Here is a 15,413-nt window from a genome sequence, read left to right as displayed (position 1 = left end):
CATTCTGCAGCATAGATGTCGATTACACATTTATTCCAATTGTTAGATGCATTGTCAGGAGGATAATAAGGATAGTGGGGAAGGGGAAGATTTATCTGACTAGGAAAATCGCATTGCGTTCAGACTCCCTGTAGAGCTCTTATTGACTCTACCGCCAGCAGAGATTAGTGCAATGCAAAATGGTTAAATAAGCAGCCCAGTACTTCAACTGTTTAAGTGGTTCCAATAATTAGTAGTACTCAGTCTCTCCATTTACATTTTTTCCAGCTGGTAGGCCCATTTTCAGAAATATATCTACATGGATTTGTGTGCCTTTTCAATACTTCAGAATTCAAAGGCTACTACTGGGCATTTGATCTCTTGGTATGAACTACAATGTCTTCAGAAGAATATTAAAGTTAGGGACACTTCATAAAATTACAGAAGTCAAGTTTCATATGTAAATTCATTTATTCTTTTATTTTCCATTATATCATCACTGCACCTAGTGTATTTTACACTGTATGGCAACACAAATACAAAAACATACTTTGCAATTCTCTTTCAAGAGAATTTCTTTCCACTGATGACAGTGAGAGCCTAAAGGTATTTACCCCTACCCTGACTTCAGCAACTGCAATTATTTAGAAAGATCGTGGTGTTTGTTATCAGCTGTGAGGCACTATACATCTTCAGATGGCTTGGTATACTGCCACAGGTGGAAAGCAGGTGGAGGAAAGATGAAACTGAATTTCCAGAGAGTATGACAGTAGTCATGTTCTCTGTTTTGTATCAGACCCACAGGGTTACACTTCAAGACTGGGATGTCCCTAGAGTAAACCATTTCTGTGTGTTCTTGGGTGTTTCATTTTTTTCAGTGTGAACTCATTCCTTCTTCATTGATCTGTACAGTGAGAGACTTTTTCTGTTATCTTCTTCTTGTCTGGATGAATGATAGTTTAGTTTCACAGCAGAACAGGCTTATAATGTAGATATGAAGGTAAGACGGGGGTAGTAAGGAGGTATGGGATAGGTTTCAAGCTGTCTATGTAAGAACTATAATTTCTTCAGACAGTGTGGGACCCTGAAGAAGAAAAAAAGAGAGAAATGGGACCCTAAATTATTCTTAAGCAAGAAAATGCATCTGAACTGCTTCGAGAAAACCCATCATATCAGTCAATCCAGCATCATTCTTCCTTTGTGTAAACTTACTTCCTACAAAGAAGTGTGAATATTTGGAACCAAGAGAACAGCATATCCTTTGGCTGTACCCTGCAAAGACTTTGGATCCCACAGTAAATGCATTGTAATTCATTACCAGCTTTGATTTATGTATTGCCTCCTGCCAGACTCCTTTGAGTCTGAGACTTCACTTTAGAGAACTATTCCTATGAGAATAAAGGGACCACTTTGCTTAATCTGTTTTTAAACTGCAAGTGACTTTGGGGTGTAAAATGACAAGTATTTATTGGGAGCTGTGAACACTGCGCAGGAGAAGCCTAACCCTGTAAAAGCTGCTGCCTTCCAATCTTCTGCCTTTGGCATCAGTGTAAACTCTCAGGCGGAAGGTCTTCATGCTGCTAGCTGGGGGAAATTGATCTCAGTTCCCAAAAAAGCAGGAATGCTGTTGCTATTTGGTCACTGAAGTCTCTGAAAATTAGCAGCTGCTTTTCACTGCTGGAATTCTGAAGAGAAGTTTTAAAAAGCAAACACTGTTCTGGTGATGGTGTGCAGGTTCAAGAGCTGGTGTTGCTGTTTGAAGTGTCATCTTTTGTTTCTGGTGTCCCCATCTGAAGACCTCTCTTCTCTGTGTACATTTTCTTGTTCACATCTCCCAAACTTTGTGTGGTCTTGTTCACATCTCCCAAACTTTGTGTGGTCTTTGGAAGTCATCCATGGGGCTTTGCGATATATGTGTTCTCATTCCAGAGTACAGGCAATGAAACTTGGAAGGGATGAAGCTTGCATTATTTTTTTCCAATAAATTGTTCTCTCAAGACCTGTTTGAAGCAAAGACTTGAAGTCAGTGAGAATATCTTCCTTTATTTATATGAACCAGAACATCAGCTTGGGAAATAAGCAAGGATAAATTAGCACAACTGACATCTAGGCAATGCATATGTGCATCTGTATCCGTGTTTGTGCTTCCTGATGGATATAATAAACAGTAATCAAATTAAATCTTCATATCTTTGTGGGTCTCTGAATGATTCATATTTTAGAAAAAAAAACAACAAACAACAAAACACACAAAACAGGTATAGACAGTACAGGTGTTTAAACATGGAATTAATAATGAAAAATTTCATCAGTCACCATGTCTTAGCGAAATTGCTACAGTTCCTCAATGCCTTGGGAAAATCTCAAATCCCTTTTCCCTCTAGAATTTGAGCTTAATAACAACTATTTATCTAATTCATAGAGAATCGGGGCTTTCTTGATAAATATTTTCCTCATGTCTTCAACTGTTGCAACTCCAGGTTTTTCAGCACTGAGATCTGCTGAAACATAATGTCAGCACAACTTATGAAAAACAAAAGGCATATTTACCTTCTGTTCTTCTCTTGTGACCATTTGATTCCTCTCTCAAATTCTCCTAAATACAGACTTCAAGCTGACTCCCAGTGAGGCACTGTTTCCCCCAGAAGGGCACAGATCTCTTTAGGTCTTATTTCACATGTACCAGTCCCATTTGGATGACTGCAGAATGTCTGAGAACTGTGGTCCAAACACCAGCCTTTAGGCAGCTTCAGGTATTCCACCTGCTGTTGTCTAATCACAGATGATAGACGGTGTGTTACTTATCGATGTATTTACCCTAGAGGAAGAAAGGAATACAGAGAGGAAGAGGATACAATTCAGTTGTCATTTTCATAACTGGTATTTTTAAGGTTTTTGTGTATTTTTTTTTAATGGTTCTGAAAGTACCCCACTGAGAAATTTTGAAAGTGAAGTCTTCAGTCACTGCTGTTTTTCCTGTGAATCAATATGAAGTGGAAGTCCCAGAGAGCCACTTAAATCGTTGGGAGGAAGTACTGAGGCTTCTTGTTCCAACCTCACTCTCAAAGTAAGACTGCTCTTGACCCTAGATCATGGCTGCATGGAGTTAATGAACCTAGTTCTAGAACTTACATCGATGCCATTTTATTATTACAGCGTATGTTTGATATTCTTATTTCTCACAGTTTCACCAAACTCAGTAGAGTCTAAATCACTGATTTTAACAGATCTATGTACATTTCTAATGATGATGCCTCAAACACACCTTTTAAGAACAGTGGAGTTGGCTGCACATGAAAATGATGTTGCACGATCCATGAGTAGCATTAAATAACTGCAGTATCTTACTTTTTTTCCTCAGAAGTATGAGGAGAAAAGTTGTCACCTCTAACTTGGGGTCAGCTTCTTGAGAAACCTCCCTTCTGCTTGAGGCAGAGCTGCTTGTAAGAGCCCTCAGACACCCACAAAAGCACTCAGAGACCTTCATCATCTATAGAACCATAATTTCAACATTTGTTTGGCATACAAGTCTTTTCTGTTGTCACATATTACATTTATTATAGAGAATCCCTAGTTTAGGAACTGCCCAGCTGATCTCAATGGGAATTTGTGCATTGACAAAAAGATGTTTTTCAATGTTATGTATGATGAAGCTCCTTAATTAATTAGTAGTTTTACTGGTAATAATACAGACCCCTCCTGCATGTGGTAAGGATGTGTAGTTCTAGAGAGAGTGTGGGATGCTCAGATGGTATTTATCCTCTGGTGAATTCTGCAGAGCCCTGCCTCAGAACCCCAAAATGATAATATATATTTGTGGAAACCTGTAAGGTGGTTGATGTTTCTTCCTCTTTGGAAAGCTATTTAAAACTCACAGTACATTCCTCCCGACCAAAAAGCTTTAAGAATCTTTTGCTGACTGCAGCACAGTATTTCTCAAAGAAAATTTGTTAAGAAATTAGTACTCTTTATGTTTCAGACAGCAGGGGTGGCAGGTAATGTTTGATGACAGATTTAAATGCTTACAAGTTTTGCTATGAACACTCAAGAAAAAATATCACTTTTCATTAATAACACTAATGTACTGTCTGGCTATTATTCCTCATTACAGGTCGTATTGCTTGGGACACAAAGCTATGATAAAAAGGGTGTTGAGGCCAAACCGATCATTTTCTGAAGGATTCATTTAATTTGTAGCACTTCCTGGATTTTTAAAATTGTTAAAAAAAAAAAATAAAGTCACATTTTGTGACATTGCAATTTCACGCAATTACACACAATGTAATATTTTCATGCAGATGTAGGTATTTTGTTAGGCTCTTAATGTGTCAGTAATGTGTGTCTCACTCTCCTTCATCATCTCCTTCAAGGTACATGTCTTGGTGAACTAGGCAAGAAATTGATGGTAGGAGCAGGAACACCATAGGGACTTTCCAAGGTTCTATAGGACCCAGAAGGGAAGCAGTTTGAGGCTGATTTAACTGACCTGTAGAGTGAAGACTGCTCTCAGGCTGTTTTCAGCGGCCTACTTCCATCCTTATCCAGATGTTCAGCTGCAAAAAGAACAATAAATAAATAAATAAATAAAATTAAAAAAGGGGAAAAAAAAGAAAGGGAAAAAAAAAAAAAAAAAAAAAAGAGAAGCAACAAGGAGCAGCTGCCTGCTCTCTCTCCTTCCCAGTCCTTCCCTCTTCTGCAAGGCCAAACTCACCAGACAGCACATCTTCCAGAATTTTTTGTTGCCATCTGAGGCTTTTCTTTGTAACCAAGCAGAGGTTGGCATGGTCAGTGCAATCACTGGAGCTGGCACTTGCATCTCCTGTGGGGTCAGGTCTTGGAAACCATTAAAAAACATGGGAATAGGTTAAAAGACATCTTAAGGGGCTTCCAGAGGCCTTTAGGACTGTGAAGGAATATAGACTGTGTCCGACTTATCTGTCATGTAGAGTGTTTCAAACTCTCAGGGCATTTTCAGTGATCTGGCTCCATCCTTTTTCAGATGTCCAGAGGCAAAAACAAACAACAACAACAACAACAAAAACAAGCAAACAGGAATAACCACAAAGAGCAGCTGTCTGCTCTCCTTCCCAGTCTTTCTCTCCTCTTCGTGACCCAAATCACCTTATGCCCAGCATTTCTTGTTGCCATCATCTGGAACTTCCTACGTCACTAACTTCACATTCATTTTGCCAGTGTAATCACCAGGGGTGGTACCAGCGCCTTTGTTCTGGCCATGGTCTCAGCATGTCATGTAAAATATAGGAGGAGGGACAGGGAGAACTTAGTGATCTTCCAGGTTCCTGTAGGACTCACAAGGTGTACAGTTTGAGGCTGATTTACCAGTCCTGTGGATTGTGGACAGCTGTCTAGGGCTGAAGAGACAGACGTGTTTGGCGCTCTGGTTACTCTGGTGTCCAGATATCCAACTACAAGACACAGGAGAAGCAACAAAGAAGCAGCCATCTGTCTGATTGCTTGTCCTGCCCTCCACTGCATGGCTCTACTCACCAGGTTGTTTTCTGCCAGCCTGGTTTGTAGCAGTCTGTGGCAGACTGTGTCAATCCCACACTGGCATGGCTGCTGAAATTACAAAGGCTGCTGCCTGCACATTTCTTTGGGACCTGGTCTCAGCACACCAGGCAGAACTTTGGAGTAGGGCTGGGGAGAGACTAGGAAGGTTCCATAGTCCTGTTGGACCCAGAGGGAGTAGGCTGACTTCAGTTTGAGGCTGACTTACCTGTTTTGTAGAGTGTGGAGAGCTCTCTGGGCATTTTTAGTTGTCTGGTTCCATCCTTCTCTGGATGCGCAGCTACAAAAGACCAGAGCAGTAACAAGGAGTAGCTGTACACAGTGCTTCCCAGTCCTGTCTACCTCTGCATGACCCAGATTACTGGGTAGCTTGTCTTCCAGCCTTTCTATCTACTGGATATTTACTGTGTAACCAACCTCACACTGACATTGACCACTGCACTCTCTGGGGCTGATGCCAGCCCCTTTCTCTGGGGTCAGGACTTGGCATAGCAGGCTAAAATGTTGGTATAGAGTCAGCTGGATGTTACATAGCTTCCAGGGTCCTGTAAATCCCAGGAGTACAGTTTGAGGCTCAGTTAGCTGTTTTGTAGAGCATTGGCAGGTGTCTGGAGGACAGAAGACAGACGTGTTTGGTGATATGGTTCCTTCCATATTCAGCTGAAAGACACAGAAGCAACAAGTAGGAGCCACCTGCCTTGCTTGTCTATCCAGCCCTCCCTTGCACAGCCCTGCTCACCAGTTTGCTCATTTGACAGTCTGCTTTGCAGTAGTCTGGTTCTGCCTTTGTCATCAACATTCATGCTGGGATGGCCAGTGCAATCACTAACGCTGTTGCCTGCACCTTTTGTGGGGCCAGGTCATGGAAACTAAGAAAAAAAGTGGGAGGAGGTGAAGGGGCATTTTAGGAAGCTCCCGGGATCTGTAGGACCCAGAAGAGGTCTAGTCCAAGGCCAGTTTATCTGTCCTGTAGAGTGTGGACAGGTCTCAGGGCATTTTCAGCAGTCTGGCTTTATCCTTGTTGAGATGTCCAGCTACAAAAAGCAGGAGAAGTGACAAGGAGAAGCCATACACCCAGCTTTCCAGTCTTACCCAGCTCTGCATGGCTCTCCTCACCAGGATTCTCAGTCGCCCTCCTTTTCCCTTGCCTTCTGGAACATCCTGTGTCACAAGCCCCATGTAGCTATGGCCACTGTATTCACTAGTGCTGATGTCAGCACCTTTCTCTGGGGCCTTGTCTCAGCATAGCACAGATAATTGTGGAGTTGGTGTAGGGAGGAACTGTTGACCTTCCAGGATCCTGTAGGCTGAAGGAGTACAGTTTGGGACTGACATATCTGTCCCATAGAGGGTGAAGAACTGCCTGGGGGACAGAGGCTGGGCATGTTTGGTGGTCTGGTTCCTTCTATGCCCAGATGCCAACCTTCAGGGCACAGAATAATGAACAAGGAGCAGTCTCCTGTCTTGGTTCCCTTTCCTGCCCTCCCCTGCATGACTCTGCTAAGTAATAAAGAAATCAGCGATTCACCCATTAGGGCCTCATTGAACTTAGGCCATCTCAACACAAACATCATGATCAGTAATTCTTATCACAGGTCAGAATCATAGAATGGTTAGGGTTGGAAGAGACTTTTAAGATCATCTAGTTCCAACCCCTCTGCTATAGGCAAGGACACCTCCCTCTAGACCAGGTTACTTAAAGCTCTGTCCAACCTGGTCTTGAATACTTCCAAAGTGGGTGTATCTACAACCTCATTGGACAACCTGTTCCAGTGTCTCACCACCCTCACAGTAAAAAATGTCTTCCTAATATCTAGTGTAAATCTACCCTCCTACAGTTTAAAGCCATTGCTCTTCATCCTGTTGCTACCTGCTCTTCTAGAAAGTCCCTCCCCAGCTTTCCTGTAGGCCCCTTCACATACTGGAAGGCCACTTTAAGGTACCCCAGAATTTTCTCTTATCCAGGCTGAAGAGCTCCAAGTTTCTCAGCCTGACTACGTAGGGGAGGCATTTCAGCCCACTGCATCTTTGTGGCCCTTCTCTGGACCTGCTCTAACAGCTCCCTGTCCTTCTTATGTTGGGGTCCCCAGGAGTGGGCACAGTAGTCCAGGTAGAGTCTCAGGAAAGCAGAGTAGGGGAGCAGAATCACCTCCCTCACACTTCTGGTCACGCTTCTCAATGCAGCTCAGGATACGGTTGGCCTTCTGGGCTGTAAGAGCACACTGCCAGTTCATGTTGAGTCTTTCATCAACTGACACACATCCACCTCAATCCAGATATGTGGTGATGAGAAGGAAGGGGAATGAGGCCTTGTAGCACAGAAATTGAAAGAGTCTTCACAGAGTTTGTACACATCTTGACAAGGTTTTATTTAATGTTGGTTTTTTTTCCTCCTGATTTCCTCCTGCCTAGGAGGTCTTGGAAAACAGCCTCTTATTACCAGGGAGCTCCTCTAACACTTCCCACTGTTCCCACATTTGCTGTACTGGTATGATGGTAACAATACCAACATGACCCAGTTGGGTGGGTCAGGCCCCTGCTGTTGAGGCCCTGCCTATGGATCATCTAATTTACCAGGTTAGAAAACCATTCTATCCCAGCCCGGACCACAGCACACCCTGCCCCGACTGTGGCACCAGCCATTACAGGATTTCCTGTCCTACAGCTTTGCAGTCTCTATCCCTTTTTAGAAGCACAAAGAATAATTACTTCTCATATATTCCATATCTTCCGCTCCCTGCTGCTACCGTGAGACTTCATTTCTAATCTGGTGTCTGAGAACTCTGTTCCTAAATCAGGAGCCAATTTCATGCATTTTGCCTGCCTCTTCACCTCCTCGGTTTCCTCAGAGTTTGTCCTTAGATTTGTTTTCACACATCTTAGCACTGTGTCAATGCAAAGATACCCCAAGAATCTTCCCCACCCTCAAAACTGAACAGCCCCCATCTTTTCCATGGGGCGTGTTTTGGATGGGCTGTTGTCACAGGGACTTGATGCTGTAGGCAATCTTCAAGTCAGACAACGCTGGTCTCATGCCTCACCCAGGAGTGCAAGTCTTAGAGCAAAGTCTCCCTCATGTGCATGGAGCTGCCACAAATTGGAAGTGCCAGGCCCATAGTGTAGCAAGAGGAGAACCTATGGGGGAGCAAGCAAGCAAGATCTGTCTCCTCTTAGCAACATCTTGCAGGACTATGCTGAAGTGCCACCACAGTTCTTGTCCTGGGTGAAGTTCCTAAGCAAGAATGAAGCTTCTTGAAATTGGTACCTTAAATTCAAAATCTTACTAAGCTCTGAATCTTGAGGTTTTTGTGTTCTGTATATGAATAGTATAATGCTGTTTCTTCCTCACTGTGGAACAGTTCATGCAAGTGATCTTTGTGGCTTATGTTCATTTCTGTCTCAGAAACAAGAGTTTTAAGATCACTTCAGATATTTAATGTGCATAATTAAAAAAAAACAAAACAAACAAACAAAAAAACAACACAAAAAAGTTTTGAGAAATAAACTGTAGTAAAAACTGTTTTTAGACTCTGGAAACTATCTTTGTTTACAGGGTGGAAACAAAATCAATCCAGAGTTTCTTTACAGTTTGAAAGCAGCAGTAAATTAAATGCTATCTTCTCTATCATGTTGGTGGTTCTGCTAAGAAATACAGTATTACAAACAGGAAACCACAGTAGCTGCCTTGTACTTTAATTTCTGCATGGTTTCTAGCATTTGTTTCTCTGTAATCCAGTATTTCTTTAGCACAGCAAGAAGCAGAGAGCACATGGAGAGAGGGCAAGGGATAATTTCTAGCATGCTACTTGGCCCATTCCTTGACTAGTAAGATCAGTCCTACTTTCTGTGTTACCTGAATGTCATGGAGAGTTAAATCAGCATCACTTCTGGTCTTTACACAGTTCCCATCAAGCTTACTGCACAACAGGTTCCTTCAAACTAAAATCCTTTCTCAAACTTGTATTGCCTGTTCCCTATCAGTTACACTGCTCGACTGTTTCCTTAGGTGTGGTACTACTGCATCACACACGGCAGTGGGCCCAACACTGAGTAAATTAACACAACAGCAGTCTACAGAACTGCAGTTTTTAAAAGGTGATTTTGAATAGCCATTTTGCCCATTGGAATGACTGACAACTTGGAATCAGCTAGTCTGGACAGCTTAGGGATAAATATTTTACCGTGTTGTGTTTTTAATAAAAGATTTTCTGAACCCAGAATCAGGCCCTTAAAGAACAAAAAGCAGCAAAATCTTCCACGTTCATTTCCAGTAGTTCCATCTGCAATATCTGCAGTTTATCTTGAGTGCTCCTCAGTTCTCCAATTCCCAGCGGTGTTTATTGGCACCCTTTGCACATGAGTGAGCACTGACCAATGCCAGTGAGGTCTGACAGAGCAAGCTCAGTGCCGGGATGTTAGGTGTGATCAGCAGGTGTGATCCTGTGTGAAATTCAACTCTTCTTCCCACACAAATGGTTCTGGGATGAAATTTCATCTTCAGCGTTTCAGGAAAGCCTTTGCAGAATGACAACAATTGAGGACAGAGTATCACAGCAGTTTCTAAGTTCCATTATTTTTCCAGCTAACATAACATTATTAACAAAATGGGAAAAAGTGGAATCTTGATTTGTATTCATTTTTGGATGCAGGGATTTTGAGTGCTTTTCTAGCAGGTGGGGATGTTGCATTGATGTCTGTAAATAAATAGTCAGTACAAGCTGCCAAAGTTTTCAGCAGAACACCACCAACAATAAGAAAGTAGAGATGAATGTGAAGTGAAACCTTGCTTCTGAAGACTTCTGATGGGCGGGGAGCTTAATAAAATGGCTCAAACGTTGAAGTTTTTTGTTTTTCTCTTCCTTCTAAATGTCCAGTTCTGTGTTTGTCTATAACCACCTTTTTGTCCGTTTTATCCTGTGCTCATGTAGCCCTTTTTGCTTACACAGAGCAAATATCTATATTGTGTGCCAGCTTTTACTTTGATAGACATGGTGCCATGTCTATTTAGGTTGGATATCAGGGGGAAGTTCTTTACCAAGAGAGTGGTGAGGTGTTGGAACAGGCTGCCCAGAGAGGTTGTGGATGCCCCATCCCCGGAGGTGTTCAAGGCCAGGTTGGATGAGGCCCTGGGCTGCCTGGTCTAGTATTAGATATGGAGGTTGGTGGCCCTGCCTGTGGCACTGGGGTTGATGATTCTTGTGGTCCCTTCCAACCCAAGCCATTCTTTGATTCTATGATTCTATGATTCTGATTCTGTGATTTTGTGATTCTATGTCAGGTTGCTTTTTTGACCAAACTGGCTATAGACTTGCTGTGTATATAATGCTGAAGGCTGTTGTCACTGAGCATCATATATCATCTAGTTTTGAGAATCATAATTCCATGGAAGAAGCAGGGAGTGTCAATGTGAATAACAGTTCACTTAGCAAATGCCTCACAAATGTAGTTCATTGATGGATTGTCACTTTGCAAATGTGCAGCTATTTTTAACCACTCAGGAGAGCCCTACGTGAACATGCAAAACGGTAGTTTGAAATCTAAAGGCAAATTGTCTGAAAACACATGATAGCATCAGAATAACTTCTGTAGCATCTGTGCAAGCTACTCTAAGTATGAGCCTTTTTTGTTTTGCTTTGTTTTTGTGTTTTTGTTTTTTTTTTTGTTTTGTTAATGCAGACATTTGTTTGTCAAGTGAGCTCTTCTATATTGCAGACAGATCCATCCTCACTTTGGTCTCCACTTTTCAGAAGCAGTGCTCTGAAGGGCAAAAGTTAGCAGTTTTACTACTTAGTAAAATTTACATAGCTTGTTAAAATGCTTGCCAGACAAAAGTACTCAGATAAATTACAAGGAACTTGATTCTGGTCTGTGCAGAGTATCAGCTGATGATATTAAAATGCAAAGACTGATTTTCATTTGCTCCTTGAATTAGCTTTGTGTTTAAGAACTTTTTAAGGGATACTTCCATTTCAATTATTGAAATTGCTGACTTAGCCTGCATTGTTCAATACAGAACATTTCAGGTATGCACTTGCTGCATTTCTCAGTGAAGCTCATTTGCCTATGTTTTCTTGCCAGGGTCTTAATTTGGACCAAAGTGCCTTCATTTTAATTGAAAAAAACAAAACAAAACAAAACAAAAACACACACAAAAAACCAATTAGTTTTTCATGAAGGTCTACATGGCTTATCTTCACTTGATAATCAATTGTGTAGTTGGTGTTCAGATATAGCTTACAGGGGAAAATTGCAGCATTTTGCTTATGAGGAGTTATTTGAATAGTGAAAGTGAAGCTTCCTTACCATAGATATAACAGTCAGTTCCTTTAGGGCATACAAATCCTTGCTTGACCTTTTGAAATAAATTAGCAACAGAGTCCAAGGGTTGGTATTTTGATGTAAAGGTTGCAATGAATGTCATCTGTCAGGTCTCTCTGAGTTCGTGGGATGCTCTGGGAGCTGCACTGCAGGCCAGACTAAGTATTCCAGTGAAAAGGCAGGCAATTTGCTTTTCCATGGCCTAAGAAGAAAGCCTGTCTAGAGGGTATGGAATAATACAATATCCAATCCTTTCCCATTTTATGGAAGATTTCCTTGTGATGGCTTGCTGAGCTCATCTCTGTGTGCTGAGGTTCACAGCAGATGTTCTGAGCATGTGTTCCTTTAGGAACATCCTCCCCTACACACCGCACATGGATACTCCTGTATGTGCAGCTGAGCATGTGGATAAACAGCAGTCAGTCACCAACAGCACTGGTGACCTCATCTAGTTCCCATCTCTTTTCTCCCCAGTACAAGAGAGACATGGCAGAGAGAGTCCAGGATGATAAAAAAACTGGAGCACATCTCATGTGAGGAGAGTCTGAGGAAGCTGGGACTGGAGAAGGGGAGGATCAGGGGGATCTCATCAATGTCTATAAATATCTGAAGGAAGGGAGCAATAAGGGCAGAGCCAGGCTCTTTCCAGTGATACCCAGTGCCAAGACAAGAAGCAGTGGACACAAACTGGCACACTGTGAGTTCCTTCAGAACATCATGAAAAAATTAATTACATTGTCGGTGACGGAGCACTGACTGTGGTTCTGTGACTCTGTGATCAAGATGAAAGCCTGCTGTTGGAAAATGTATGTACATGTGTGCAAGGCAGATCCCTCCAGCCGCTGGGATCAGACATCCTGTCCACCAGCATGTGGATTTTCTGTTCTCCCACTTGCCCACACAGACACACACAAATGGATGTCTCTGGTCCAGAGCAGTGTCCTCACTACTAACCATCCCCCAGAACCCACCAGCTCCCCGATGTCTAGTTGCAACCCCTTGGTCTTTATGACACCCAAGCCAAAGACTCCCATTTGGCCAAACTTACAGGCACCCCATGCATGATTCTTACCCTTCTTACCCTGTTCACCAGCTCATAAGGCTGGATCTTCATTACTGCTTGCACAGACAAGACACACAATGTGCACACACTTGAGTCTCTCCATTCACTGGCACATAGGCTTCTGGCCACTGTTTCCCAGCCCGAGGGCTGTCACTGAAACCCCATCTCACTGAGGTGACTGGGGAATCCTCCCCATGCCAGCGTGCCCCTCTGTTGCTTCATGTAAGTGGGGATGGGCCTTTAGTTCTACAATCTAACATGCTCTTTGTTGTTAATGATTCACAAATTTACTACACTCTGGGGGGAAAACTGTGCTGCAGGGATGCCTGATCCTCCTCCCCACACCTGACAAAGTCCTTGAATTTTTGTACCACTACTACTATTGCATAGGTTTGGGGCTAGGAGCTCAAAATTCGACCAGATCCAGGCAGAAGGATGTTCTCACCATGGACTCAAACAGACATGTCTAGCCTACAGCCCAAACATTGTCCACAAACAATTCCTCTTTACTCAGTGTGGCTCAGGCAAGGCAGAAGTTGGGACACTCATGCCTGGAGGGACTGCCCTGAGCCACAGCCCTCAGTGGAAGTCCAAGGCCTTGTCAGAAATTTCTTGTCTCTTGTTTTCAGGACGCACTTCGTAAAGCAAACTACTCCCTCCTTCTTGCTCTAGATGAAGCCTAATAGCAGAGTGGAGTCTCCGTCCTTGGAGATATCCAACATCTGACAGGAAACAGTGCCGAGCAGCCCCCTGTAGGTAGCCCTGCTTTGAACTGAAGTTGGACAAAGCCCTCTCCCAGATATGTCTGCCTGTGATTCTCCACTTTGGGAGAGGAACTCCTCTTTCTTCTTATATGACTTGTGAATGGAAATCCCAAGACAGGTTGGTGTTTGCTTTTTCTGTTTTCTTGTGCTCAAGTGGCAACAATCTGTGACTATGGCGGTGGACAGAAAGATTTGACAGAACTGCACTGATAGGTAGGATTTTTTCCAAGGTCACCTTCAGCTCAGTGAGGGTAAACTGGAGATGTGGGAGAGCTCATCTGAGTGCATCGGCTGCTTAAGATGATACTCTCCCATCTCACAGGCCAGAAAGGTTAAGATGTCTACTCTTATTACTTATCTAACAGAAATGCCATGAATCAAAGTTGAGGGCTTTTTGTTATGTCACCACACTTTCCATCAAAATATCTGAAAGGTACCCAGCTCTCCTTTATCCTGTTCTCTTCATAGTGGTTCTGAAACTGAAATTCTTTCAACTCAGGCAGAAATCCTTCATCGGCTTGGAAATTGAGCATCACATACAGTCACTGTTGTTGTGTAACTCATTCCATTTTTATTAAAGCATGTCTGTGTGACTGCAGCTTTCTGTAAGCAATACATAAATGAGGTTTTGAAACCCAGTTTGAAAAATAAGGTTTTATAAATTTGGCTTTGAAGCATCATTTTCTCTATCTATAAGCGATTTTCAGACCAAGACTGAAGTCACATCAGCTTTAGAAGACGATCTAAAACCTGGAATACTTCCTTCTTTGTACACACGGCAGAGTATTTGTTGGTTTGGAAATTCTCTTTATTGAAGAAGTCTTGGAGAAGAAATGCAAAATCGAATTTGCACTTTAAACACTTAAGGCAGATATTCAAGGTCAGTCAGTGAATGATCAAATAAACTATGAGTGTTATGTATTTCAGCACATTTGATCAAGGCAGTCAATAAACAAAGTTATAGTTCTTAGAATGAGAGACTCGAATACTGATCTCTTCATTTCATTTGCTGCTGCACTGGAGTCCCCGGGAGGATAAGAACAAACTGGACATCTGTTGAATTCACTTCTCAGCAGAGTGACTGAGCTCCACAAAAGAGCAAGGGGGATCATAAATGGATTTGCAGAAAGGTGTTTTCACAGCTGTTACAAAACTTAAGATTAACTACAAAAGATTCTATAGACTCCTCAAATGAGAAGAAAACATATATTATTTTAAACAAATAGGAAAAGGCGTTTCTGATGACCTTAGAATCCTGGTGCATTTTCAGCTGATAAGATGGAGAGCTGCTTTTTGTGTTACACATCTATAAAAGCTGTCACTCATATGAACACAAGGTCAATCTGATAATGTGATAATGTTAGCCAGCAGTTAGTTCTATAGATACAAAGCAATGCCAGACTGAAGGAGCTTTATGCCATTCTTGCACACTTTGCTATTCCTGCTGTGCAGGCTGTCAGTGTCTATGTAGAATACTCAGTGCACTTCTGATGGGCAAAAATATTCTCCAGCCATTAAATATGTCCTTCTTCACTGTGCACAAGATAACTGTTCCTTTTGTTAGGGAATGCCTGAGCAAGGACTGGACTGCTGAGCTTCTGCTGCTACACAAGGAAGCTTTTCTACCATTGGGGTTTAAACTCAGTTATCATAATATCATAATATCAAAATCACACTCTGTTTTTTCCCCTGATGGTACTCCTGGATCTGACTGCTAAAAGTCTCTCTGATACCTCATCTGGATGGTGCTCTGTTACGGA

This window comes from Excalfactoria chinensis, chromosome 1 (assembly GCF_039878825.1).
Source record: "Excalfactoria chinensis isolate bCotChi1 chromosome 1, bCotChi1.hap2, whole genome shotgun sequence".
Lineage (NCBI taxonomy): Eukaryota > Metazoa > Chordata > Aves > Galliformes > Phasianidae > Excalfactoria > Excalfactoria chinensis.
Note: the sequence above shows the minus strand (reverse complement) of the source record.